This window comes from Macaca mulatta, chromosome 7 (genome assembly GCF_049350105.2).
Source record: "Macaca mulatta isolate MMU2019108-1 chromosome 7, T2T-MMU8v2.0, whole genome shotgun sequence".
Taxonomy (NCBI): domain Eukaryota; kingdom Metazoa; phylum Chordata; class Mammalia; order Primates; family Cercopithecidae; genus Macaca; species Macaca mulatta.
The window spans coordinates 142,787,910-142,797,332 of NC_133412.1; positions in this window are offsets into that span (position 1 = coordinate 142,787,910).

The window sequence follows — 9,423 nt, forward strand, 5'->3', positions numbered from 1 at the left end:
ATGATATGTTTCAGACGTGAGGGGAGCCCTTTCCTGCCCCTTCACTCACACCACGTTAAGTCAGCCCTGCAGGGACCTAAGGACCAGGCTGTTCCTGCTATTTCCCTCACTCTCTTAGGGCTGTCCCAGGGGCAAGGAGACTGTGAGCATTGTCCCACAGCACCTCAGGCCTGGAACTCACTTTGATTTTGAACTTGTATCTCTGCCAAGCAAGTGTGCAGAGCAGGAGAGCAGGCTGGTGTCAGACCTGGGAACTTTAAAGCTCAGGCCTCTTTCTTAGCTCACCCCTGGCCTCCTGCTGTAGTGGGCCTCAGGACTCTGCCAAGTGTCTCCATGAACGAGGGAATGGCCCTTGGGCATGCCACTGCTCTTATAGCGTGGACCTTAGAACATGCCACTCCTTCCACCCAGAAAGCCCCTTCCCACTTTATCTGCCTTGCACTGAGCCTTTGGGACTCTTCTGCCCCTTCTGGAAGCTTTTAGTTGTCCTGAGTTCCCGTAGCTATCAGGAGACAGACCTTCTTGATGGCTCCAAGCCCCAAGGTCTGCCAAGGCTTGGTAGGAAAACTAAATGAAGGTCAGGTGGGGGCTGTGGCAAAGACAGCTCTACTGACCATACACATGCAGGACTGATGTTTACAAAGTGATCGATTTTTCAAGAGAAGCAGGAAATCTTCTCATCTTCAAATACTGGCAACTAAATAAAAAATGAAAGCAATGGTCAGGCACAGTGGCTCATGCCTGTAATCCCAGCATTTTGGGAGGCCAAGGCAGGTGGATCACCTGAGGTCAGGAGTTCGAGACCAGTCTGGCCAACATGGTGAAACCTCGTCTCTACTAAAAATACAAAAATTAGCCGGGCATGGTGGTGAGTGCCTGTAATCCCAGCTACTCGGGAGGTTGAGGCAGGAGAATCGCTTGAACCCAGGAGGCAGAAGTTGCAATGAGCTGATATCGTGCCACTGCACTCCAGCCTGGGTGAAAGAGCGAGACTCCGTCTCAAAATAAATAAATAAAAATGATAATAATAAATGAAAGCAAACCACAAAGTAGATCAAACCTCTCTGCAGGGGGCTGGAACCTGACAGAGACAATTTGCTGCCTCTGGGCTATGTAAACACTGTCGCATTGTGTTGTCATTACTTGTGGAGACCTTTATCTCCCCACTCAGAAACTTGAGGGCAGGAGCTGGACAAAGCAGTCCTCAGCACAGACTGCTTTGTGAGCAAATGAATGAATGAATGAATGAATGAATGGCACTGCTACTTGCTGTAAGTACAGTTCATCCAGTAGGTTTAAAGTCATGGTTTTTATGGGCAGTGTCAACCCTAGAGGCTGTTTGGACATCTGTGGGAGTGTTTTTGGTGTTATGACGATGAAGGCACCATTGACATTTAGTGGGTAGGGCCCAGGATGATACAAATAATATCAAGTGCTTATTTTGTGCTCGTGTGTGTCAACTGCTGTTCTGAGCACTTTATTGAAGTGAATTCATTTCATTTTCACAACAGCCTTATGAAGCAGGTACTGCTGTCACTCCCATTTCACAGACAAAGGGGCATAGTCTGCAGTAGATAGCCCTGTACAGCATAGAACCATCCTGTGTGCCTATACAAAGTCATAGACCCTTGTATGCCTTCCACTAGATGTTTCTGTAGGAAAACCAAACAAACAACAATGAAAACCCTGTTATAATGATCAGAATACAACTACAGGAGCTGGGTGTGGTGGCTCACACCTGTAATCCCAGCCCTTTGGGAGGCTGAGGCAGGCAGATCACTTGAGGTCAGGAGTTTGAGACCAGCCTGGCTAACATGGCAAAACCCTGTCTCTACTAAAAATACAAAAATTAGCCGGTTGTGGTGGCGGGCACCTGTAATCCCAGCTACTCGGGAGGCTGAGGCAGGAGAATCGCTTGAACTCGGGAGGCAGAGGTTGCAGTGAGCCGAGATGGCGCCACTGCACTGCAGCCTGGGCAACAGAGTGAGGCTCCATCTCAAAAAAAAAATAAATAAAAACAAATAATAATAATAATAATACAACTACAGGAAAAATGTGCTTTATTTTTCAGCATTTTACCAAGAGCTGAACATTTCAGAACATAACAGCGACACTGTTGAAGGCATTTGCATCACTAAAATCCCACACCTACATCTGTCTGCATTTGTAATTGCTATGACTTGACTTTAGGTGCAAGCGGCCTTTTCTTTTTTATATTATAGTTAGGGCATTGTATTGATTTTTTTTAAGTAAACTTTTTATTGAATAACTACATACTTCAAAAAGGTGAACAAATCTTAAGAGTACAGCTCTATGAATTTTTGCAAAATAAACATACCTTCATAACCAGAACACTCTCAGTATCCTGGAAGTCCAACTCATGGTGCCTCCCAGTCACAACTCCTCTAGATAACTACGCTCCTTACTTCTAACACCTGAAATTAATTTTGCCTACCTTTGAACTTGATATAATGGAATCATACGGTGCATGCTTTTTTCATGTCTGGTTTCTTTCAGCCAAAATCATATTTGTGAGATTCATCCATGTTGTTGTGTGAATTGGAAGTTTGTTTGTTTTCTTTTTTTTTTTTTTTTTTTTTGAGACAGAGTCTCACTGTCTCCCAGGCTGGAGTGCAGTGGTGCGATCTCAGCTCCCTGCCACCTCCGCCTCCCAGGTTCAAGTGATTCTCCTGCCTCAGCCTCCCGAGTATCTGGGACTACAGGCACCCGCCACCACGCCCCGCTAATTTTCGAATTTTCGGTAGAGACGGGGTTTCACTATGTTGACCAGGCTGGTCTCAAACTCCTGACCTCAAGTGATCTGCCCGCCTTGGCCTCCCAGAATGCTGGGATTACAGGTGTGAGCCACTGTGCCCACCGCGCCTGGCAGAAGTTTGTTTGTTTTCATCATGTGGACACACCATATCCATTTGTGTTGTTTTTAGAGTCTGGCCATTATGAATAATGATGCTGTGAACATTCTTGTACATGTCTTTTGGTGAACCTATGCATGCATTTATTTTTTGCAATTATGTGTGTAGGCAGATTATGCTGATTTTCATTTCATGGTAGTGGGATGGGGGGTGTCATAAAATACTATCCAAAGGGGGCATAGGTTCTAAGGGGATGGTGGAGACCCTCCTGTTGGAAGCAGATGCTTCTGTCCATCGTCCATTTTTCCCACAAGGATTGTCCCAGCTGTCCTGTGCTCTGTGCTGGGAAATGCCACGATTGTACTCTGTGGAGGGAGAGGGTTTCAGCGTCTTGACCTAAGGTTGGAGGGCAGAGGCTGCATTCTTACTCCCACCACTAGAGGCCAGGCATTCACAAGGGACTGAGGACCAGCGGCCCCCTTCTTCCAGGCAGGCTTCCTCTCAGGTTCCTGTTCCTCCATCTCCCTTGGTAACTGGCGAACACACTCTATTGGGGGATATGGAAAGTAAGAAATCTTTATTTTGTTGCCCACGCTGGAGTGCAATGGCACTATCCCAGCTCACCGCAACCTCCACCTCCTAGGTTCAAGCCATTCTCCTGCCTCAGCCTCCCGAGTAGCTGGAATTATAGGCATGTGTTACCATGCCCGGCTAATTTTGTATTTTTAGCAGAGACGGGGTTTCTCCATATTGGTCAGGTTGGTCTAGAACTCCCGAACTCAGGTGATCCGCCCACCTCAGCCTCCCAAAGTGCTGGGATTACAGGCATGAGCCACTGTGCCCGGCAGGAACCGACATACTTTTGAGGCATCAAACATTTCTCACCTGGTCTGAGGATTCACCTTCCCTGTAAAATGGAGACTACGTGGTCTGGCTGCCTCCTAGAGATACTCCACATGCGCCCTGCACCCACTCACCCTGCTGGCTCTGCTGGTGAGCTCAGCTAGCCCTGGGTTCACCTCCTCTACTACTGCTACAGACCCTCGTGCTGGAAGCTTTCAGTTTTCCAGACGTAAATGTTTCACATTTCAATTGTAAATGTTTAGCAACTTGTTCTATAGGTGGGAGCTGATTTATATTTGGTAATTTCTGTGGTGTAAATACTTCCACTGTATCTGATTTCAAACTATCAATGTGATGTCACTGAATGTGGAGTTGAGAAGAGATGAGAAGTAGCATAATATGATGTACTTCCACCATATAGATATAAGAGACATAAATAAACTTGAAAGCATAGATAAGAGTATAATGTAAGACGAGGGAGGCCGGGCGCGGTGGCTCAAGCCTGTAATCCCAGCACTTTGGGAGGCCGAGACGGGCGGATCACGAGGTCAGGAGATCAAGACCATCCTGGCTAACACGGTGAAACCCCCTCTCTACTAAAAAATACAAAAAACTAGCCGGGCGAGGTGGCAGGCGCCTGTAGTCCCAGCTACTCGGGAGGCTGAGGCAGGAGAATGGCGTGAACCCGGGAGGCGAAGCTTGCAGTGAGCGGAGATCCGGCCACTGCACTCCAGCCTGGGCGACACAGCGAGACTCCGTCTCAAAAAAAAAAAAAAAAAAAGATGAGGGAGGCAGAAAAAGTAAAAAAAATATATAATGTAGTAAAATAACTAATAATTAGGAAGTGGTAACTTGAGTATTTATTACTTTAACAACTATAATTTAATTTTACATATATATTATTTATTTATTTATTTTTGAGACAGAGTCTTGCTCTGTCACCTAGGCTGGAGTGTAGTGGCACAATCACAGCTTACTTTAGTCCTGACCTCCCGGGCTCCAGTAATCCTCCCACCTCAGCCTCCTGAGTAGCTGGGATTATAGGCACCTGTCACCACACCTGGCTAATTTTTGTATTTTTTGTAGAGAAGAGGTCTCTGTTGCCCAGGCTGGTCTCAAACTTCTGAGCTCAAGTGATCCTCCTGCTTTGGCCTCCCAAAGTGCTGGGATTACAGGCGTGAGCCACTGCTCCTGGCCATAATTTAATTTTTAACAAAGGCTGTGTTTAACAGCTAGCTTACGAAAATCTTGGACATTTTAGAATTGATTCTTGACAGTTTGAGCACTCTTCAGCACACCACTGCAGGTAACCTGCTCTGGTCCCCCTTTAAAAATCACATTGCTTTTTACAGTGCAAATTACAGCTGTATTCCGTAAGAAGCAGGACATGCTACTAGTAACTGTGGCCTTGGCCTCATCTTTAAACTTTATGTACCTCAGTTTCCTCATATGCAAAATGAAGATAATAGTATTAATACCTATTTCAGAGGCTATTGCAGGGATTAAATGAGATCATATACGTGGAGCCACTAGCAGTGTCTGGCAGACAGTACATACTTAATGTATTGGAGCTTTTTTCAGGGGGTTCATTGACATGCCTGGGGGAAAACCTGCACCTTGGGGTCCATCATCAGCACCTTCAAAATACCCTGATTTTGGAGGTATCAAAATACCCTGATTTTGAAGCTCCCTGGCCAGCAAAAAAGAGGGACTGACCCTATCGATCCAGCCAACAAGTCCTAGAGCCAAGACCTTCTGAGGTGTATCTGCCAGAGCTTCACATCTCCGTCTTCTCCCCATTAAATCACATGAAAAGGAACCATCAGGGAGGGAATACAGAGTCCAATAACCAGGAGCAGTGTGAGTGTGTGTGTGTGTGTGTGTGCATGTATATGGGAGAGGTTTGTGGGCTGGCTGTGTCTAGAAAGGCCTCAGGCCCTAGGCTATCCCCAGTCCCTTCCTTCTTCCCTGCAGATTGTCTCCCAGAGTCACTGCCCAGCCCTTGGGCAAAAGGCAAAGAGGAACAGCAGGATATCAGGCTGGCTGGCACCAGGGGTGGGGGGATTTGGTATTCATTCATCTTCCACTGGAATACCATCTGGGGACATAGCAGGTAGATGCTCCCTTTCTACCTTAGTTTTTCCTTGTGTGAAATATGGGGCCAACACTTTTACCAGTTAACCTGATCTGTGTCAGGGAAAGAATGTTGTCAAAGACATGCTTCAGAAAAGCAGGAAGGGATAGGTTGCCCTCTTATATGTACCTGCTAATTGGGCAGCCTCAAGTGCACATTTTCTAGGGCTAGGGTCAGAGTTGGAGTGGATAGGGAATCATAGCTGCTGCTGTGAATAGCCTAGATCTAAGCCCTGAACTATGACCTCTACAAAGCACCCTCCGACCGGTGGCCGGCAGGGATTGCGTCACCAAGCCTGGCTCTCACAGGCTCCCGACAAGCTCCAAGAAGGGTTGCCCCTGGTGATGGTGCAGGCTCACAAATTCAGATAACCACCTGAGCCCAGATATTCCTCCTCTGGAGTGGGAGTTGCTTCTCAGTTCCTGTTGGCCTAGCCCTGTACAACCCACCCATTTTGGACTCTGACATTCTGCGGTGAGGGTGGGCTGAATACTTCCACCTCCTCTGGGGTCAAATGGGTTTACTTTCACAGGGCTTTGAAGGCTGCCCGAGGAATCTTGAATCAAAACATGAAACTCATGCTAATTTCTATATGAGATCAGATAAGCTAGTGACCTTTCCGTGCCTCAACTTCCTTATAGGTAAAACTGGGAACAATAATGTCGCTTCATTTTATGGGGATGTTGTAAAAAAAACTAGCTGATATGCAAAAAAAGCACTTTTTTAAAAAGCAAGAGATCTATGAGGACAATTTCAGTCTTTATTTGCTATTTTTATTGGGGGTGGGAGGAACCACATGGTTTATTTGGAAAAGTGTGACCTTTGGAACAGACAAACAAGAATGAATTCTGGTTTTGCAACATACATACTATGTGGTTTTGATATGTCAAAAAAAAATCTCCCTAAGCCTTGCTTGTAAAATGGTGTTAATGATAATTAACTTGGAGGACTGTTGCCAACATTGAGGTTACACATAAAGTCCCTACCAAGCACCTGACACACAGTAGGTGCTTTGTAAATAGTAGCTGTCATTACTACTATTGTATGTAATAACCATAGCAACTGAGATTCCATGTACTTATTCTGAACCTTTTCTCTCACTTTCAGAGAGCCAAACTCCTTTGCCTACAAGCAGTAAAGGCACACACCCCTTGTTAGATTCCTTGGAGATGAAAGGAGTACCATGCCTCCTGACTCTTATCATAGGAATGACTACCTTATCCTGATTGGCCCAGGACTGTCCTAATTTTGGCACTGGAAGTCCCACGTGCCAGGAATCCCCTTAGTCCCAGGCAAACTGGGATGGCTGGCTATTCTACTCACCACCAAATGGGACTAATCTAACCCCCATGCCATTTTCCAGCACCTAGATTTAGAGCAGAGTATTAAGATTTGTGCTGGAAATTGGCCGGGTGTGGTGGCTCACGCCTGTAATTCTAGCACTTTGGGAGGCAGAAGCAGGCTGATCACTGAGGTCAGGAGTTTGAGACCAGCCTGGCAACATGGTGAAACCCCGTCTCTACTAAAAATACAAAAATTAGCTGGGCGTGGTGGCACGCACCTGTAGTCCCAGCTACTCGGGAGACTGAGACAGGAGAATCCCCTGAACCCAGGAGGCAGAGGTTGCAGTGAGCTCCGATCACGCCACTGCACTCCAGACTGGGCTACAGAGCAAGACTCCATCAAAAAAAAAAAAAAAAAAAAAAAAAAGATTTATGCTGGAAATCTGGAAGGACCCAGGAATATTAGTTCAAAGAGCCATCTTAAGTCCTTTTAGAGTAAGGCAGGGTCTGAATTAAAAAGTGAAAATAAAAAATTAGCTCTGGTTTAAAATTCATTATCTTGGGTGGAAGAAACAAAAAATCAATTATAAAGGCCACATATTTGTATGATTCCATTTATAGGGAGTGCTCAGAATAGGCAAATCTATAGAGACAGAAAGTAAATTGTTGATTGCCTAGGGAGGGAGGCAGGGAAGGTGGTAGGGAGGGAGGAAATGGGTAGTGACTGCTAATAGGTATAGGAGTTTTTTTAGGGTCATGAAAATGTTCTAAAATATTGTACAACTCTGTAAATATACTAAAAACCATTGAATTGTTCACTCTAAATGTACAATTGTACATGTACAAATTTGTACAATTTGTAAAGTTATACAAAATAAATATACAAATTTAAACTGTAACTTGCTGGTATGTGAATATCTCAATAAAACTGTTAATTAATTTATTTATTTGAGACATAGTCTCACTCTGTCGCACAGGCTGGAGTGCAGTGCAGTGGTGCAATCTTGGCTCATTGCAGCCTCTGCCTCCCAGGTTCAAGCAATTCTTTTGACTAGCCTCCCACATAGCTGGGATTACAGGCGTGCACCACCATGTCCGGCTAATTTTTGTATTTTTAGTAGAGATGAGGTTTTGCCATGTTGGTCAGGCTGGTCTTGAACTCCTGGCCTCAAATGATCGCGCTGCCTCAGCTTCCCAAAATGCTGGGATTACAGTGTGAGAAAGCTGTTAAAAAAAAAAAAAAAAAAAAAACTTAAAAATTTTAAACAATTTTATTTTTAAAAATCTATGATCCCTCCCACTTGAGAATGTCTGTCTAAATTATTTTTAACCTTCATCTTGTGAGATCTTTTCAATGACAGAAAGATGATATTCACCCCAGACAAGGAAGCACCATTCCATTTTGCAGGTGAGAAGAGCAAGGGCTATGTGTAGAATGTAACAGGGGCTTTTCATCAGCTCAACAGAGGAGGCCAATGGAACTTCAGATGGGAGAGGAAGAGAAGACAGAAAAGGCTGGTGAGCCGGCATTTATAAAGGGAGGAGACTTGACCCTGATTCTGGCAATTCAAAGCAGAAGGAAATGGATGCTAATCCCAGCTGTAATCCCAGCTACTCAGGAGACTGAGGCAGGAGAATCCCCTGAACCCAGGAGGTAAAGGTTGCCGTGAACTCAGATCACACCACTGCACTCCAGCCTGAGCGACAGAGCAAGACTCCGTCAAAATACATACATACATACATATTTAAAATGTTTAAAATTTTTAATTTAATACTATTCTGTGGCACTTTGGGGCTCAACCAAAGTGCCACAGAAAAGTAGAAGCAGCAGCTTTGGGAAGATTCTGAAGGGTAAGTGGAGAAGGCCTTCAAGATTGAGGAAACAGCATGGGCACCTGGTTTGTGACTGAGATGTGACAGGAATGGCTTGTTAGAGACTAGCAGGTGGTATGGGGAGGCTGGAGTGGGGTGTGTGGAGGGATGGAGAGCATTTGGGCCCAATTGTGGAGAGCACAGGATACTACAGTCCTTGCTGATGAGTTTGAGTTCATTCTGTGGACCCTGAAGGTCAGGGAGAGGATTTTTTTTTTTTTTTTTTTTTTTTTGAGACAGTCTCACTCTCTCACCCAGGCTGGAGTGCATGGCACAATCTAGGCTCACTGCAACCTCTGCTTCCTGAGTTCAAGCGATTCTCCTGCCTCAGACTCCCGAGTAGCTGAGATTACAGGCATGTGCCACCATGCCTGGCTAATTTTTGTATTTTTAGTAGAGAAGGGGTTTCACCATGTTG